The sequence below is a fragment of the Chamaea fasciata genome, unplaced genomic scaffold, assembly GCF_029207755.1.
Source record: "Chamaea fasciata isolate MVZ Bird 193981 ecotype frontalis unplaced genomic scaffold, bChaFas1.0.hap1 SCAF_6, whole genome shotgun sequence".
NCBI classification, from domain to species: Eukaryota; Metazoa; Chordata; class Aves; order Passeriformes; family Sylviidae; genus Chamaea; species Chamaea fasciata.
The window spans coordinates 66,334,453-66,351,047 of NW_027094091.1; the positions used below are offsets into that span (position 1 = coordinate 66,334,453).

The following is a 16,595-nucleotide window of genomic DNA, read 5'->3' on the forward strand; positions in this document are numbered from 1 at the left end:
TAGATCTTCCGAGATTTATTTACAGTCACACTCAACTTTTGAGTTTCAAGTAGACCAAAGCTAGAATCGACAATGCATGCGTGGCCTTATGCTAACTTTTGTATTAATTTTGAATTCTAATTTTTCTCACAGCTGATTTGCTGTTGAGCAGATGTTTTCATTGAAGAATTCAGTAATGCCTAAACCCATTGATTTGTGAGTCCTAATTTAGTTTCATTCATTTCAATTTACATTCACTTTTCTCTCGTCTGAATTTTGTCAGCGATAACATTAACATCAACCAATTTTGACTTTTGTAGTTTATTAAAAGGATCTGAAAACCACCAAGTTATATCTTGGGATAAGTAATTCCAAAGAGTACAATATAAAGCTTACTGATAACTGTTTCCCAAAACAAAGAATTCTGCATTGTATCAATGCTTCCAGGGCCTCCTGTGGTGTGTTGAAGGTTTTTACTGCATTAAGAAATAAAGGAAAGAAAATTGATCTTCCTCACACTTGGAAAATGTATGAGAGTGTCTACAGAGAGTGCAGGGAAGGCTTTTTGCTTTGCTAACTCCTTTTAATTCATGGGAGAGGATCTGAGCCAGTACAGCATAACTTTGAAGAAAATATTATCCCAAAGGACAGGTTACACCCAACCTGATTTCTTTACTCAGATCCCTCTTCGTATAATTTCTCTGCCTTAACGTTAGAACAAGGATGTTTTCTGAACTCTTCTGACAAGAAAAGGATGCTTAGAAAAGGCTTTAACCTGATTTTCCAAGCACATGTACCAGAATCAGTAAGCATTGGGACTTCTCTGATTATAGAAAAACAGAAAAGAGGTGTATGAATTATGTTTGCAAGTTAACCTGAGGAAGAAAACATTTTTAAGAAAACCCAGTAGTGAAAAAACCCAAACAAAACAAAAACCTGAAAAAAGTTAGAGGAAAATCTTTTACTAGGTCTTCATGATTTTCAGACATTTAAGGAATCACATAAATGCATGTTTTCATGATTCAGAGAAAGATTTTGGTACACAGGAAAGATTCAGTGAGGGGAAAATGCAGAGCAGGAGTTATGACTTCCATTGAGACAAACCACCAGTATCCCTCACAAGTATTTTGCTTCCTTGATGTCAAGGCTGAAACAAACTTTCATGGTGGTTTGTCCTTATGTGGAAAAATTTCCTAATATACTTAATGAGGCTAAGTTCAAAAGAAGTAGCTGCAGCCTCGCCATGTAAATATTTGCTGTTTGGGGAGTTCCTCTCAAAAGAGTAATCTTCATGTCATGACATCCAGTGCTTTATTGTTGTCCACAGCTTTCTGTACTCTGATTCATTTTGTTTAAGTGCACAAATGCTATTTACAACAGGCTGTGATTGCTGATGCAGTTTTGGTTTTGACTGGGACAGGAATGTTCTTACTCAGTTCCTACCCCTCTTATTCAGCCCTGGAACTGAAGAAAAGCCACCAAGGCAAGTCACCACTGAGACCTGGCTGTGTTTACACTTTGTTCTAGGAATAACAGCATGCTTGTGCTCCAGCTTGACCTCCTCTAGCATCCAAACAGCTGGGAATTCGAGACTGGGAATGCAGAGAGAGGCTTGGAGGGCATCTCATCCTATATTCTGCTTTCTGGGCTGTACTCCTGCTAAGGATGTAGATGAGGCCAGAGTTCTTGATGGTTTTTCTGGGACTAAGGAAAACAATATGTGTACATGTATATGTGTGTGTGTGTTTATGTTGATTTCAACACAAATGTGGAGTTAAATGTCTTCTTCACATTGGCAGAGCAGCTTTGCCTGCCTTGTTCATCATGCTCCCATATAACTTTGTGTGCAACAAGAGTAGGAGATTATACTTTTACAGCCCTGGGAAGCATCCTGAGAGCTTGCCAAGCAGAAGAACAGTTGTTTAATATTACCTCTGTTTAGAAGCAATTACATCCAGGGAGATGCAATTCAGATCAGACCCTTCTAGAGCTTCTCAAGTTCTCTGTTAACTGTTTCAGAGCCAGTCAGTGCTTCTGTCATCATTTGCTGTTGTACTCTTGCCATCACTGTGCTGGTGCAGGGCAATATACCAAAACTGGGAGGGGGGGAGGTGGTGTCAAGGAAAAGGTCATGTAAAATGTGATATTTGTAGTGCTCAAACTTTTGGTCCCTTTGGTTTTAGGCTTTAGTGAGGAGTTTGTTCTGCGGAACCAGCAGGCTGCATTGAGGAGGAGGGGTTGAATGATGATGAGGAGGCAGGGCTCAGGTGCAGTCTCTTGGGAGATGACAACACAGGTGAGAGCCCTTAATCCATCTTGGTGGAACAGGACTAGTCAGCTGGTGATAAAAAGGAATATAGTCTTGTTTTTGAGGGGAGGCTGTTTTGTGCTTCTTGAGTGGGTTGTGTAGCAGTGGCAGAAACTCTCTGCCTGTACATCTTGCAGTGTTTTTATTCAAATTGTCCACTGCTTTGGTAGTTTTCTACTATGCAAGAATCAAACATTTACACCAAGAAAAATTGTACTTCTAAGTTCACACTTGCATAAGAAGGTAAATCTCATGATGTTTCACCTTTTCTGTTTGTATCTGGGGAAGGGTGGTTCCTGCATGTGTTTTTTGACAACTCACTCTGAAGTCTGTGGTTGTAAAATATGAAGATGGTTGAAAGATTTACAGGTTTAAATTACTATGTTTTAAAACCAGAGATAATAAAAAAGTGACAAACTTATATAAGAATATTTTTCCAGTTAATCATAAAAGCAATTATAGATTTTTTTCCAGTTTCTACTAATTTCTAATTGGTTATTTGAAATATCATTAAATTATTACCACTGTTGTCAAGCAACAGCGGCTCCAGTAGCCTGCTCTATCCACTGCCTTTTGAAGGGAGAAAAATGCCGCACTAGTGGGAAGCTGAAACGGCTATTTGCTGTGTGGGGGTAAAAGGAAGATGGGAGTCTCTGGGCTTTTAATTTCTAGGTCTGTTACCAGCATTACATAGGAAAATGTCAGCTCAGAATTGAAATGTAGTAGCTTGAAGTCACAGATGCTAACTGTGTACCATGTAACTGAGCAGGCAATGTGCCTCATACGTGTGAAGTCCCAATTAAAAGCTCCAAAGTTATTTTCTAGAAATCACTTTTCTGTTCTTCCATTGGAACAGAAAATACAAAAAAAAAAAAAAAAAAAAAGGAGGAGGAAGAATCTCAGCACTCCATTGTATCTTGTGGATGGATGACACAGTGATATACAAAGCTAGCCCTGCTTTTGCTATTATAAATTCCCAGCAGTGGCAGGGAACTGGAATGTGCTTTCCACAAGGCAGGCAGGCTGCTCGCACTTGAGCCTGGGAGGGATTGGGCCCAGAGTGGTGTTTTTGCTGTAGAACTTCTGCAGCTCTCTTTGGCCTGAAAATATTTTCTTTATTCAGGAAAAAAAGAAATTAATAAAACTGGAACAGAGCTGCAGTAAAAAAGTGTGCCTTAAAGATATTCCAATGACCCCATTGTTTTAAATTTAAGATAATGAGAAGACTTTAGGTGGGAAGATTTTCACTAATGATTCAAGGTGTGTGTGAGTAGGGGTAAGTAATAAAGAATTAGAGAGAAATAAAGAGGGAAAATACAAAAAGGAAATGAAAGGTGAGATTTGGCAGATATTTTGGGAGCGATGGAAGAAACAGAGCTTGGGGATGAAGAGGATGGAAGGAGAGGAAAAATGGATTGCAAAGTTAGGAAATGCAAGCCAAACCAAAAAACCCTGAAAGGTTTATAAGCTTTTCTGGAACAAGTAACAAAATTGACATCCTAACTGCATAGAAACAGTCTTAATATATGTGGCATGGGGTGTGGAACTGGGATGTTAGAAGTGGAATTGGCAGCATTAAGAACCATCCTGTATAAATGCTTCCATCCTCACTGAGAGATTTAGATTTTTCTTGTCCATCCTGTTCTTGCTATTATTTAATTTTTGTCTATCTTGCGTCACTCAAATATTATTTTGGGTTATGTGTGGCTCATCAGATTTTTCCACTGCTTGTATCATTTACAGTTGTCACTGAAGATGGCTAGTTATAGTCTAGTCATGTTGGTGGAGAGCCTAGGAAAATACAACTTGACTCTAAAATATCTATTTTTTTTCTGAAATAAAAAAGCTTAAAGGAAATGGTGAATAAGGGAATAAATCATGATCTATTAACAAGACTGTTTTACTGTCAAAGCTCCCACTAGACACACATACCACTAACAAGATTGGTACATTGAGAACTCTGTAAACTGATATGCTGCTTTCATTCAGTGGAAAAGAAGGATATGCACTGAAGCCAGCTTGACATTGGCAATGCACAGTGCATCATGCAATAATTATTGTGCTCCAAGCCCCGCTACAAAAATCTAGTTTGGGTAATCTGTCATGTGGAGTGACCGACTGTACTTCGGCAGCCCTTGCCTTAAAAGGGAAGCATGTGGGAAGATACTTTGCTGCTATTTCAGGCTAAGGTTTCAGGGAGGGATGTGAAGTGGTGCCAGGCTAGATTTTGATAAGTCATCTTTATAAAATAAAATGTGGGATAGATTTTTTTTTTTTTAATGTCTTCAGCAAGCTCTGCTTCCAGAGCCCCAGGTTCTCTGGAGTGGTACTGTTCCATAGAAGACTGCTAGGAGCCAGAGTCCTTGCCTGCCTCATGGGCCTTTGGTTTGGGAAGCCCAAACTGTTTAGTGTCAACCCTGGAGCCCACCTGTGATCCAGCAGCACCTCCCAGGGAGCAGTGTGTTGCTTCTAGTGCTGTGCCCTTACATCTTGGATGGTCCTCTATAAATTGCCTTCCTTCCAATATGTGGTCTCTGAAAATAACAAAAAAGGCTTGTAGGAGTTGAGCAAAATCAGGTTTGTTTTGAACTTTTAGAACTTCTGAAAGGACTTTAATTTAGTCTTTATCATTTTCCTAGAGGGTGTATATCTTAAAATCTGCTGTGAAGTTGTGGGGCCAATGTTATAGATTTGTGTCCCAGTCTTCCACTGATCACTTTGAGAATGAAACCCTAACTTGCACTTTTGTTTTCTTTGCAGGGTTTTGGTCACATTTAATAAGTATAAGACTACACTCTAAGTGAAATCCATTATTAACAGTTATGGCCAGTGAGTGGTATGGAATTTGGTAATATTTTTTGCTGTGTAGTGGGTGATGCATTTTTTAGGGTGAAAGATCTAGTCTGTTATTTAATCCAGAATTAATTAATGATGACCACAATACAACATGTATTGTTACCTCCACTTCTTTAGTTGAATGGAATTGTATTGCACAAGGGCAGAGGCTTTTAACACAAGGAAAGGAGATCCCTTTCCTAGAGGCAGGGCCAAGACCTGTGAAGTTCTACAGCTGATCCATCTCAGACTAGGTCTTTGCCTTAAGACAAACGAGGCAATGTGTTAGGAACAAAAAGGATTGTTTTGATCAAAGGGAGGGAATTTAACATAGAATGTGCTTGCCATGTTGTGTAGAGAATTGCTGGAAGATGTTCAGATACTTTGATGATGAAAGGAAGGAATGCCAGATAAAGAGTACCTAGGTGATTTAAAGCCTGTAATGGGGTCAGTTTGTGAATAGTATTTTCTTGAGTATAAAAATCTTGATAAGTAAAGCAATATTTTAGTGTGCTTTTGTGGGATGGCTTTAGAAAATGAATAGTCAGCACGTTGGCAGAAAAAATTTAAAAACTGAGCTATGTGTTGATAGAAAGTACAGCCAAATGCTCAGAACCACCCATTTCCTCCTGTCCCCTTTGATTTATTCAACTTTAAAGTGCAAGTTTTTAGCAGACACACTTTATCTGATGAGATTCATACCTCAAATAACTTCATTTCAAGGCAAAACTTGTAGCTGCACAGCAGAGGTCAGGAATCTCCCACGTAAATAACTGAGTGGTCTTGCAAGTGAGATCTCCTCTCTGCTGCACGAAGAGAAGTCTGTGCTTCCTCTTGTGCACGGTGCTGTTTGGCTGAGTTCAAAAGGAGATCATGAGGGAACAGTGAAGAAGCTCAAGTAGATAAAAAATGGTGTGTTAAAATAGGGCTAAAAGAATAGAGACATTTCAAAAAGGTATGAGAGTTCTAGGTAATTTTAGGAGACCCTTAGAGGTTGAGGATCATACTGTGAGGAAAATAAAATGGGAGGAGGATGGAGTTGCAGGAGGAACCAGGAAATGGTCTCTTTAAAAGGTTTTAGTCCAGAGAGTTATTGTATGTACATTGTGCTGGGTAGGCTTGTTGTTATTCTCCACTGGATGGACATTGATGTAGAGTCAGTTGGAGGTGGGAAGACCACTGGGAATGTGGAATGAGAAGAGAGGAATAAATGTGTGCCTGTAACTCCCTTTCAGCCATGCTTTGCTGATTGTTGCAATCCTGGTACTCATTGGGCAATGTCCACAGTGTAAAATAGACATGTCCACAATTTTGTACAAATAAAATAATCTGGCTTGTTTTTTAGCATATGGGATGCTGGTTTTCTCCAGCTTGTTTTAGTTTTTGATCTCACTGAATGAAGCTAAAAGATAATAAATATGCAGAAGGAGAAATGAAGTAAGAACACCAGGAAACTGAGCAGAGTGGGACAGGTTTGCCTGTCTGAAGAGTTTTCTGTTCATTAGAATAAAATGAATGGCTTGATCCTACTTTCCCCTAAGCCAAATTCTTTTTCCACTGGAATTAGTGAGAGGTTTTCCTGAGTAGCATGTGAGGGTGAAGCACACTGTCTGCAAAAACATCATTTGTCATTTACTGCAGTTGGAGGATCAGAGACTGCTGCTATGTACCAGAGTGAAAGTAAATGGCTTTATACTTGCTGAGCTTAAAACCTAAATCCTTTAATCTTATCATGCCAAAATACATGTAATTTTCCCCTATAAATTCAGTTGTGGTTTTCTGTGTGCTTGTTGCACGGGTACATCATCATGTTAGCCATGTTATAATGACAATTCAAACGACAGTGCTGCTTCTGGCAGCAAACATCCCTGTAGAAGAAAGATGCAGGCTTTTATAGTTGTGATGCAAAAGAGCACTTTCTGAACTCATTAGGGAAAGTTGTAATTGCCTTAACCAACCATCCAGCTTGATGAAACTCTTTAGCAAAACAGTCTGAGGAATATATTGGAAGGCAGTGACTTCAGAGATTGTTCCCAGGGATAAAAATTCCATCATCAGTTGAATGTTTGTGAGCTTCCCTCGAGCATCCCTATAGGCAAAATATATTCCCATGCTTTAAACTATTAACCTCCCTCCTATTTTTGAAGACCTTTGGTGGCTGAGTTTATAAGAGAAGAAGGAACATTTAGGAAAACAAGCGGAGCTTATTTTTCCAATGTAACAAAAAATTAGAACTGTTGTCTGCAGTTTTACCAGAGGCTCTCATGTGTCTGTTTATGTGAGATTCTCCAAACTTTTGTGGTTTCAGTGGAACTAAAGAGGACCTGAGATTTTCAGATTTCTTTCAGCCAAAGAATACGATAGGCATCCACAGGGGCAGGGGAGCGAGCCATGAAAAATAAGCTTCTGTGAGGCTTGGAAGCCTGACATAATTTTTCCCTGTCAGAACCTTTGGGCTTTTATTCTGCTTTGCCTCGCACCCAGTTAAATCCCACTGCTTTTTTAGTTTAGATGCTTCCGGTGTGAGCCACATGAGAGTGTGGCCATTTGTTTGGAAATACTCAGTACTGAAGAAACCGGAGATACTATGGTTGTGAATGTGTGTCACTGATACTCCAGGAAGTGCTACATTTCATCAAGTCTGTTTAGGGAATAAAAATGAACTCCATTATTTTTAGGAAAATTCCAGATGTTGTCATAATATGTCACAGGCTTCTGTCACTGAAATGTTTTTGAATAACAGTGCTAATGTGTGATATTTTGCTGATGTTGTACAAATAACTAGATGTCAGCCTCCATAACCTCAGCAGACTTTTATATCTGTGTGTCTGCTTAGCTATTAAGAGTTATTAAAAAAATAAAAAATACAATATCCTTTTAAAAAGGAAGAGGAAATAGGAACTTGCTGAGGAAGCACAGGTTACAGTGTTCTGGTTTGAGTCAGCAGAGAGAAAACCAGAACAAAAAGGACATCCTTTTTATGGGGAATGGAAGGACATATGCATGCCTGTTCAAAAGTTACTGCTCTGTGTGTGCATAAATGCACATTACCAATTGTGACCAATATCGGTTATGTGAACCATTTCCCCCATTCTCACACTGAGAGAAAACTGCCATCCTCATTGCAATTTCAAACTTCTGTAATTTGATCATTTGAAAGATTGCAAAATGGGCTTGTAAGATGCATCCATTTTTCTTACAGAAGAAAATTGACCATAACCTCATAAGTGGAACATAGGACATTTGAGACTGTATGTATTATGATACTGGCACATAGAATATATTTAAATACTTGGATGTAGAATTGTTGGGTGATTCATTCTTGCAAAAGAGATTCTCTCCTGCCTTTTATTATTGTTGCTGCAGCCGTGATGCTGAGGCTTGCCCTTACCCAACTGGCTTTTCTGCTCTTGAGGATTGAGTACTTGCATAGAAAAGTAGTGCTGTTTATTTAGCTACTTTGGGTGAAAACCTTAATTTCTAATGACATTTTTGGAAGGTGGTAGTTTGCTCTGATGAGAATTTTTGGTGGGGAACTCGGTATAACCACTACAAATGGCAAGGAAATGTTATTGCTATGGCATCACCCAAATGAAAGGCTCACATTTTGATCTGAAGACCTAGATCTGTGAAAATATTTACATGTAATACTTCTCTTGAAGTTATTGGACACTGTCTCTTTGTTCCTTTGTGCACCTGGTCCTGACAGAATGGTAGAAAGAAAAGTGGAACTAAAGAGGAGGCAAAAGGAAAAAAATGGGAAGTGAATTGGTGAAGAGGCTCAGATCAGCACTTTACCTGAAACCCTGGCAGCTCTTTGCTGTCACAGAACTGTGATAACTCTGCTGTGTGTTGGAGACTTCACAGTTCATCGTTGTAGCTTTTGCCAGATAATGTTGGCGGTGCTGATCTAGTTCTCTTGCACTCCTTCATGTACCTTCCAGCATGGTGTCAATTGTCTTAAACCTTTTCTGAAAGATCCTCAGAGAAATGATTAACCTTTTCTGCTTTCAACTTCTCACCTAGTACCTGAGGCAATGCAGCCTTTTTTCTATTTCTGCTCAAAATTCTGAACGTCACAACCAGTGGATTAAAATGAATTGGACCTTTTGTTCAGCACTGGAGATAAGAGTTAATGATTTCAGATGAAAGTTAGCTTTTTTTTTTTTAAAATAAATTCCAAGGTTCGTTGTCTCTGTGAGAAGAACCAAACCCCGTTTGAAGGCCTAATTGTAATTTAAGTAGTCCAATCCTGTTGACGTACTTGTGTGAATAGAAATCACGTTACTGGTTGCTTTCATGAAGCAGTTGCATCAAGGAAAACTCCTTGTGTGGGAATTTTGTGTTGTAAATAAATTACATAGCCTTTTCCAAAGCTTGGTTAATCCTATCTTAGGATTAATTATAGGAGAAATACTATTCACTTGGGGAAAACAAATGATCTCAGAAGTGGAATCATGGTAAACTTAAACCAGGATCATATTACTAGTTGGTTTTGGCTTGAGAGTTGTAATTTCAGGAAAACAAAGGAGAGACAGCCTTGGACCTTTGCTACGTAATTGACAAATCTTAGCAAGTGACATTTTTATTTAATTGAATCCATATAATTTGAGAAATTTGCTTTGCACATGTCTCCCTGGAGATGGTCTCTTTACACTGCATTCCCCTTTGACCTTAATGTAGAAAACGCCATAGATTGAAGCTAAACAGACAGCACTCAGGCTAGATGGGCTACTGGAATGTTTTGGGAATTACAGTGAGGTGCATCTGAGGTGCTTGGGTAGTGTTTTACTTGTGGTAAAGCCAAGCTTCCCTGCTATTGCCAAGAAAGATTTGCAGTTTTATATTTGTTTTCTTTTTGCATTTTTTTAAGCTTTCCAGAATGCACATTTTAATCCCTTTGGTAGAGTTTCAGAGAGCTGCTAAAACATTTGAACTTCATCTTTCCTTGATTTTCCAGGCCTCACGTAAAAAATAATGTGGTGAACTCATTGCCATTTCTGATTTCATGTCAGCCCATTCTATTTGTTCCTAACACTGAACTCTGATTTTTTTTTTTTTTTTTGAGGGAGGAAATATTTTTTAATATATATTTTGGTATGATTTGGTTTTTTCTTTTTACTCAAGTTATTCTAGGCTAGTTAGTTTTTGATTGTGGTTTTCTTGTTTCTGCTCTGAGGTTTATTAAGCAATGCTGTGTGAAAAACAGTAGTGTGATCAAGGCGCTTCATGGAACCCTTGCTCCCTGTAAAGATGTCTGCTATGCTGTTTCTCCATGCCTAATGTGCAGGAAAAGGCTCCACAATTTAAATGTTGTTTAGGTCTGGATACAATCAGCACTGTGTATATTTGGAACAGATCCTGCCATGTTTCTTCTGGCTCTTCCCTGAGTTCGGTCACAGTTTTTTAGACCTTTCTGACAGGTTGGAAGATGCTGGGAGAAAGTGTGTAGTGCACATGATGCCACTTCCCAAAAAAGAGTTCTTAGTCACTGGGAATTCTAGTGGACATTGACCTGAGTGAGACAGCTCATTTTCTCTTGGGAAGATTGTTCCGTTTCTGTGTGGTGTTGGCAGAGGGAGAGGGTCTGGAGCTGGCTGTGGATCTCCTGAAGCAAAACCCCCACCAATACCCTCTGCATTTTGGGAAACAGGAGAAATGCTGTCACATCAGATTTTGTTAGAAGTATTACTTCTGCTGTGGAAATCTAACGTTTCTGTTGTGAAAAAGTGCTTTCTCTAGCTAAGATGACAACAGCCACAGCGCAAATTGAACTTGAGGAACTTTGCTCTTGTGAAACATTTCCACCCTTGGATCAGCAGAAACTCGTCTCAAAGACACCAGGCCTTTGGGAAATAGGCTGCTGCCACTGTGATTGGATCATATAATTTCTCATGTCATTGACATGATGTTGCACTTAGGACCTTCACAACCAAGGAGGGCAAAGCTGGGTTGGCTATGGAGTAGTGGAAGGCAGTGGTGTGATGTCCCTTACAGAGGATATTGCTTAGAAAGAATTACCTTCTTCCCTATGCAGGCTAAAGTGGATCATCTAGTGAATTTTTTTATAGCAGTTCTGCTGTAACCTCCCATTTTCTTGATCTCTTCTGTGTTTCTGAGCCCAGTCGGACAGAGCTGGGAAATTTGGAGCAATTATGATTGCTAGTTATTGACACACTCACCATCAGGCGTGGGTGATCTTGACATGGCACTCCTTTTCTGCTACTTCTCTTGCAAATACTCTGTTCTTTCGTGTTGTTCTGTACAACAGAAATTTTTATCCAATCCTGTGTGCCATCTATTTTCCGGATTTATCTTTCGATATTTGTTCTTAAAACTCTTGAAATTGTACACTTTTGCGTGTAAATCCAGTTACAAGGATGAAACAGGTTTATTTTGTTAAAAAAGTAAAATTCCTTAAAAGTTTTCCATTTAAAAGTTGTGTTTTTTTCCCCTCTGGACTTCTGGAAAATAAAGTTGGAAAATAAATATATTTTCTTGGACTAAAACTCGAATTAGAGGGAACTGTTGAGTTTGAACCAATAGAAATTTGTTGGTTTGCCTGATTTGGTACATAAATTCTGTGCCTTTGCGGGAATGTAGTTTGGAATATGCATCCACCATTTCTGCCTTCAAGTCTAGGACCCACAGAGAAGAATGCAGGTATGGGATCCTTCAACTGTGATTTACCTATTCAGGGCAAAACAGAGTTCCCCCAAGTGAGAATTCAAACTGCGCCCTTTTTACAGGGACACTGAGGATGTGACAGCATGTTACCTGTGTTTCTGTTCCCAGACAGTGAATTCTTCCTTTTCTCTTCCGGAATTCACCAATAGCTTTTGAACATTAATAGGTTTTTGGGTTTCATTCAGTAGGCAGTTAGCTTCCCAAGTATTTCCTCCTCACTTTTATAGTTTTTGAAAGAGCCTTCTACTCTCCTTTCATCACCCTGCAGACAAATGGTTTTGTGGTGTACTTGAACAATGCCGGGACCTGCCAGAAAGAGGAGCTCGATTTGCCCGGAAGTCAGGCATGTAGGACATGGTTTTAGGTCCATTTTTTGGGTTCAGCCCTTTCAACCACAAAGCTGATGAAGGGGAGCACAGTCTAGGTGCTTTCAGCTCAAAAGAGGAAGAGTCTGCAGCAGGAAAAAGGTTGAAACTGCTGGGAGAAGTGGGAAGTAGCTGATGCAGGCTGCGCTATTAGCGGCTCTTCTGACAAGATACCATACAGGGGTCAGACCAGAAAGTGGGCAGATATGAAGAATTTTGTATGAAAAAATTATTTGGCTTGACACCCGTGTCTTTCCCTACCCAGATGCTTTGACAGGAATTCGTGTGCTGCTTGTATTACAATTGCACTGACTGCTAGGAGACAGTATTTGTTTTCTTTTAACGTTGTATTTCCTCAACCACGTGCTGAATTTCCACACTGGGGTGTCAACTTTTCTTTTAACTGTATTTTTCATATATTTGTGTATTTTTTTCTTTGTTTTTAGTCCATGCCTCGCTGAAGTTCGAATTTGAAAGTTTATCTTCCCTTGTCCATCTTGCCGTGAGCAGGGAAGCCAGGTAACCAGCATTTTTCAAGTATTACAGTGTCAGTAACAACTTGTAAGCAGTAGATGGCACAGGAGAGGTACGAATAAACTGAGAGCAGCCCCTTCTTAAAAGTTTCTGCCTGTGTCTTTAAGCAGTTTAGGAATACTAATAACCAAATTAGGAAGGTTTGTATCTAGCCTGTAGAGTGGCTGTTATGCTTGTTAACTTGATCTTTTATCCTAGATTAACTGAAGTCATTGAATTGTAAGTAAAATACCTTTTCACAGTGGGATATTTAGAAAATGAGTTTTCTCTTTACATTGTACCGTCTGCTAGGTGAAAACTAGACACTGTATATGCATGGAATAAAAGTTACAGGGATCATATGCTTATGCACTTTTCATCCTTCATGGCTTTCCCAATGAGTGCATGCTGAATTCTAGTCTCTGTTGTGTCAGGAAACAAATCTCAGGAGCATAAACCTTACGCTACTTTCTGCTTTGCAGCTCCCAAGGTTGTGATCAAAAGCGTTTCTTGGTTCCTGTGCTGCGTAACATATGTCCCAGGAAGTGAATAGGTATTTCTAAGGACACAAATACTTGTTTTATTTCCTTTGATTGAAGACTGAAATTGTACAGTGTAAACAAGGTTCCAGGTATTGGGCTAATGATCACAAAAATACCTCCATCTGTTCCTTACAACAGATTTCTTACTTTTTTTTTTTTTTTTTTTTTTTTCTTCTTTTTTTCTTTTTTTCTTTTTTTCCTTTTTGTTTGTGCAGGGGAAAAAGCTTCAGGAAGGTCCTGGAAGGGGGAAGCCACAAGGGAGCATGGTCTGTCAGTTTGTGTAGGGTCAGGAGCAGGGAACTTATCTCACTTCTGCTACTGACTTGATGTGTGACCTTGGGCAAGCCACGATTCCTCTGTGGGCCTTGCCCCTTCTTGCCTTTCACTGGGCATTCAAAGTTGTGTAAAATGCTGCTGTTCTGATTCGATACCCTTTATCAGTTCACTGTGTTGCACAGGTGTAAAGAAGAGTCAAGACCTATTTTCTTTCTCTCATTTATATCTTGTAGGGATGATTAGTTGCTACTGTTGGTACAGCCCCAGTAGATTAAAAAAAGACTTGATTTTTTTGTTCTCTCAATGCACAAGATAAAAAAAAACACCTGAGAAGGCAGGAAGTTTTTCATCTCCACTGTGATTTTGAGGTTAAAATGGGTATAGGTTCTTCTATTTTATAATAGACAGAAAAGGCCTTAAATTTCTCAATGTTTACAGCAAAAAGAGAATTTTATGAGTGTGAGGGAATAGAGAAACAAGGCACAGAATTTCAAATTTCTTGTGTACAAAAGGAAACATAAAAAACCCTCAACCCCAAACCAACAAAACCTAAACACCTTCTCCCTACTAGATGCTAGCAGAGGAATCATGGAAGAGACGGAAAGATATTGCAGGATTTTACAGAAGTTGAATATGAGCTCTGTTTTCTTCTGTCAGTAGAATACTCAGACTAATCTGTAAATAATGTCTATTTATCATTAATTGCTGTGGCTCTGGGATTCCTGCTTCCCACTAGGACTTCCATGAAAATAAGATAGTCTTGGCCAAACAAAATTCCATGGTGGAGGAGGGGGAAAACAAACGATTAGGAACATTGTAAGGCCCCATCAGTATTGAAAAAAAAAAGTAAACAGCAATGGAGAAGAATGTCCTGAGATGCTGTGTAAGAGCAAATCAGTTGTTGCAGCAGAAACTGATTAAAGTCTGTATAACGATTCCAGTATTGTGGAAAGTTTTCCAAATGCCCTTTCAAATACCAATACAGATGAAACAAGGGTGAAATTCCTCTTAGTGGCAGATGGAAAGTGCTGTCCTGTCTGAGAGAGTCTGACTGGTGGCAGAAGCAGTCACCCACCCCATGCTGAGACAGGCTGGTTTCCTTGCTCCTTACCTGTTGTCCTGCTTCCATATGGCTCATGCTTTTGGACTGTGAGCCTTGGCCATATTGCCATGCTTGGTTGAAAAACAGTCTATGTGGAACACTCTAGGTGTTTTGATTATGTCAAAATAGTAGTAACAGTTGGTATGCTGTGACACTGCTTTCTGCACAGTTGTGTTTATAGCATCAAGTGACCAAGTATATTTTGATACAAGGCTTTTCAGTATGGACTTTCTTTAGGAAGAGATTGGGTGTAGCGCTTGGTGCCATGGTCTAGTTGAGGTGTCAGGGCATGGGTTGGACTTGATGATCATGAAGGTCTCCTCCAACCTAGTGATTCTGTGATTTTATTCCAGGTCTTTTTTCTGATTTTTTTTTTTTTCTTTTGAACATTGGTCAGAAAAAAAACCTGGATGAGAATAACCCTCAGATTTTTATTTTAGTCATGATGAAGTATTAAGAAAAATACACACAATTGAATTCCTGAGTGGGATTGACTGATGACATAAGTTCTTTGGTTTTCCTTATATGTTATTTAACCAAGACTAAGGGGAGATAATTGGCCAAGTTCAAAGACTTAAAACAGTCCCAAGTGTACCAAAGTTAGACACAGCATATTAAACACTTCTAGTCAAAGTGCTGTGACTGTAGCCTCCTCTTGGATGTCTGTAGTCCATTATAAATGGATTTTTCTCTTGTGTCTAGTAGCTTTAATGCTGATCTGGTAGTATTATGCTGAAATAAATCTATTAAAAGAGAGAGTCCTAAGAGCCAGCTTTGCTTTCTTACACCTAGAAATTGATCCTCTGCTTCCCTGCATGCTACATCTATTCCCATTTATGTAATGCCCCCACATAACCATTAACAGCCCAGGGTCAGCATCTGGATTCTGGGAAATTCAGATTGACTCAACCCATCTGCTCCAAAGGGGAATAGTATGGAAGGGAGGCCTGTGTTTCTGTAGTTTCTATTTTGTCCCTATAGCCCATTCGCAAACTTAAAAGCAAGTTGAAATTTTTAGGGGACTTAATCTGACTTGTTGACAGTGACACAAATTAAGATGGTGCCTGTTCCCTGTGACAGGGTTGGAAACAGAGCACAGTTCTCTTGGCTCTGCTAATTCAGTGATGGTGGTTCTCAGCTTGGGACTGATGATGCAGGGTCAGACCAGGACTTCACCCATCTACTGCGCTGTTCTTGACTGGTTTTCTGTGCAATTTAGGAATGGCAAAATCATTTCTGTCCCCAACCACTTGGCTTCAGCCAATTTCTGCTTAGTGACTATTTAATGACTTGGAGACCCTTTCTGGTTCTTTGTATTTCATAGCTACAAACAGACCAATTTTCTGTGAATTTCTTGTCTCCCCCTTGAGTCTATTTATGTGTTTGGCTTTGTCCACCATCCTGTGGCAGTGAGTTCCACGGTTTATGTTGTCTGAAAAGTGTTTTCTTCTTTTTGCTTTGAACCAGGCATGTGATAATTGCATAAATGCCCCCCAGTTCTCATTTAACAAGGAGAAATTGAGTATTTGCATCGTATGAATTTCGCTACACCATTTTTACAGACTTGTGACATGATCTAGTAAAGAGCTGTCTGTATTCCGTATTGAGTCCTTACCTTTTATAGACTCTCCACTGACAGGAAAAGATCTTTCATATCTCTGATTCACAAGGCCACATTTTCTGTGTTTTTTGGACTAGATGAAGTAACCAAAGTGACTCCAGGTTCTACTTGGTGGTTAGGAATGGCTTAATTAGAACCTAATTATTAATTAGAACCTTAATTAATTATTAAGCCTAATAATTAATTAGGCTTAATTATTAAAGGTACATGCATTAATTTGCACTTCTCTACAATGCAACTCAGGATTGTGGTTTTTTTCCTGTCAGTCTTCTCAGTTAGCTTTAGTTCTAGAAAATACTTCGCTTTGTTAGTATGCTTGTCTGTAATGTGCAAACCTTACTGTTTTCACCCTCATTCTTACCATATT

The 16,595-nt window shown here is 39.2% G+C and overlaps 1 long non-coding RNA gene across 1 annotated transcript in view; it reads left to right on the forward strand.

The window, feature by feature from the left end:
* Nucleotides 1-16,293, forward strand: part of LOC136291514 (uncharacterized) — a 31,113-nt gene extending 14,820 nt beyond the window's left edge. The window contains exons 2-4 of the long non-coding RNA XR_010721594.1: nucleotides 12,621-12,693; nucleotides 13,170-13,240; nucleotides 13,445-16,293. This is a non-coding gene — a long non-coding RNA (uncharacterized lncRNA). The remainder of the gene's footprint in view (nucleotides 1-12,620; nucleotides 12,694-13,169; nucleotides 13,241-13,444) is intronic.
* Nucleotides 16,294-16,595: the final 302 nt, after the last annotated feature.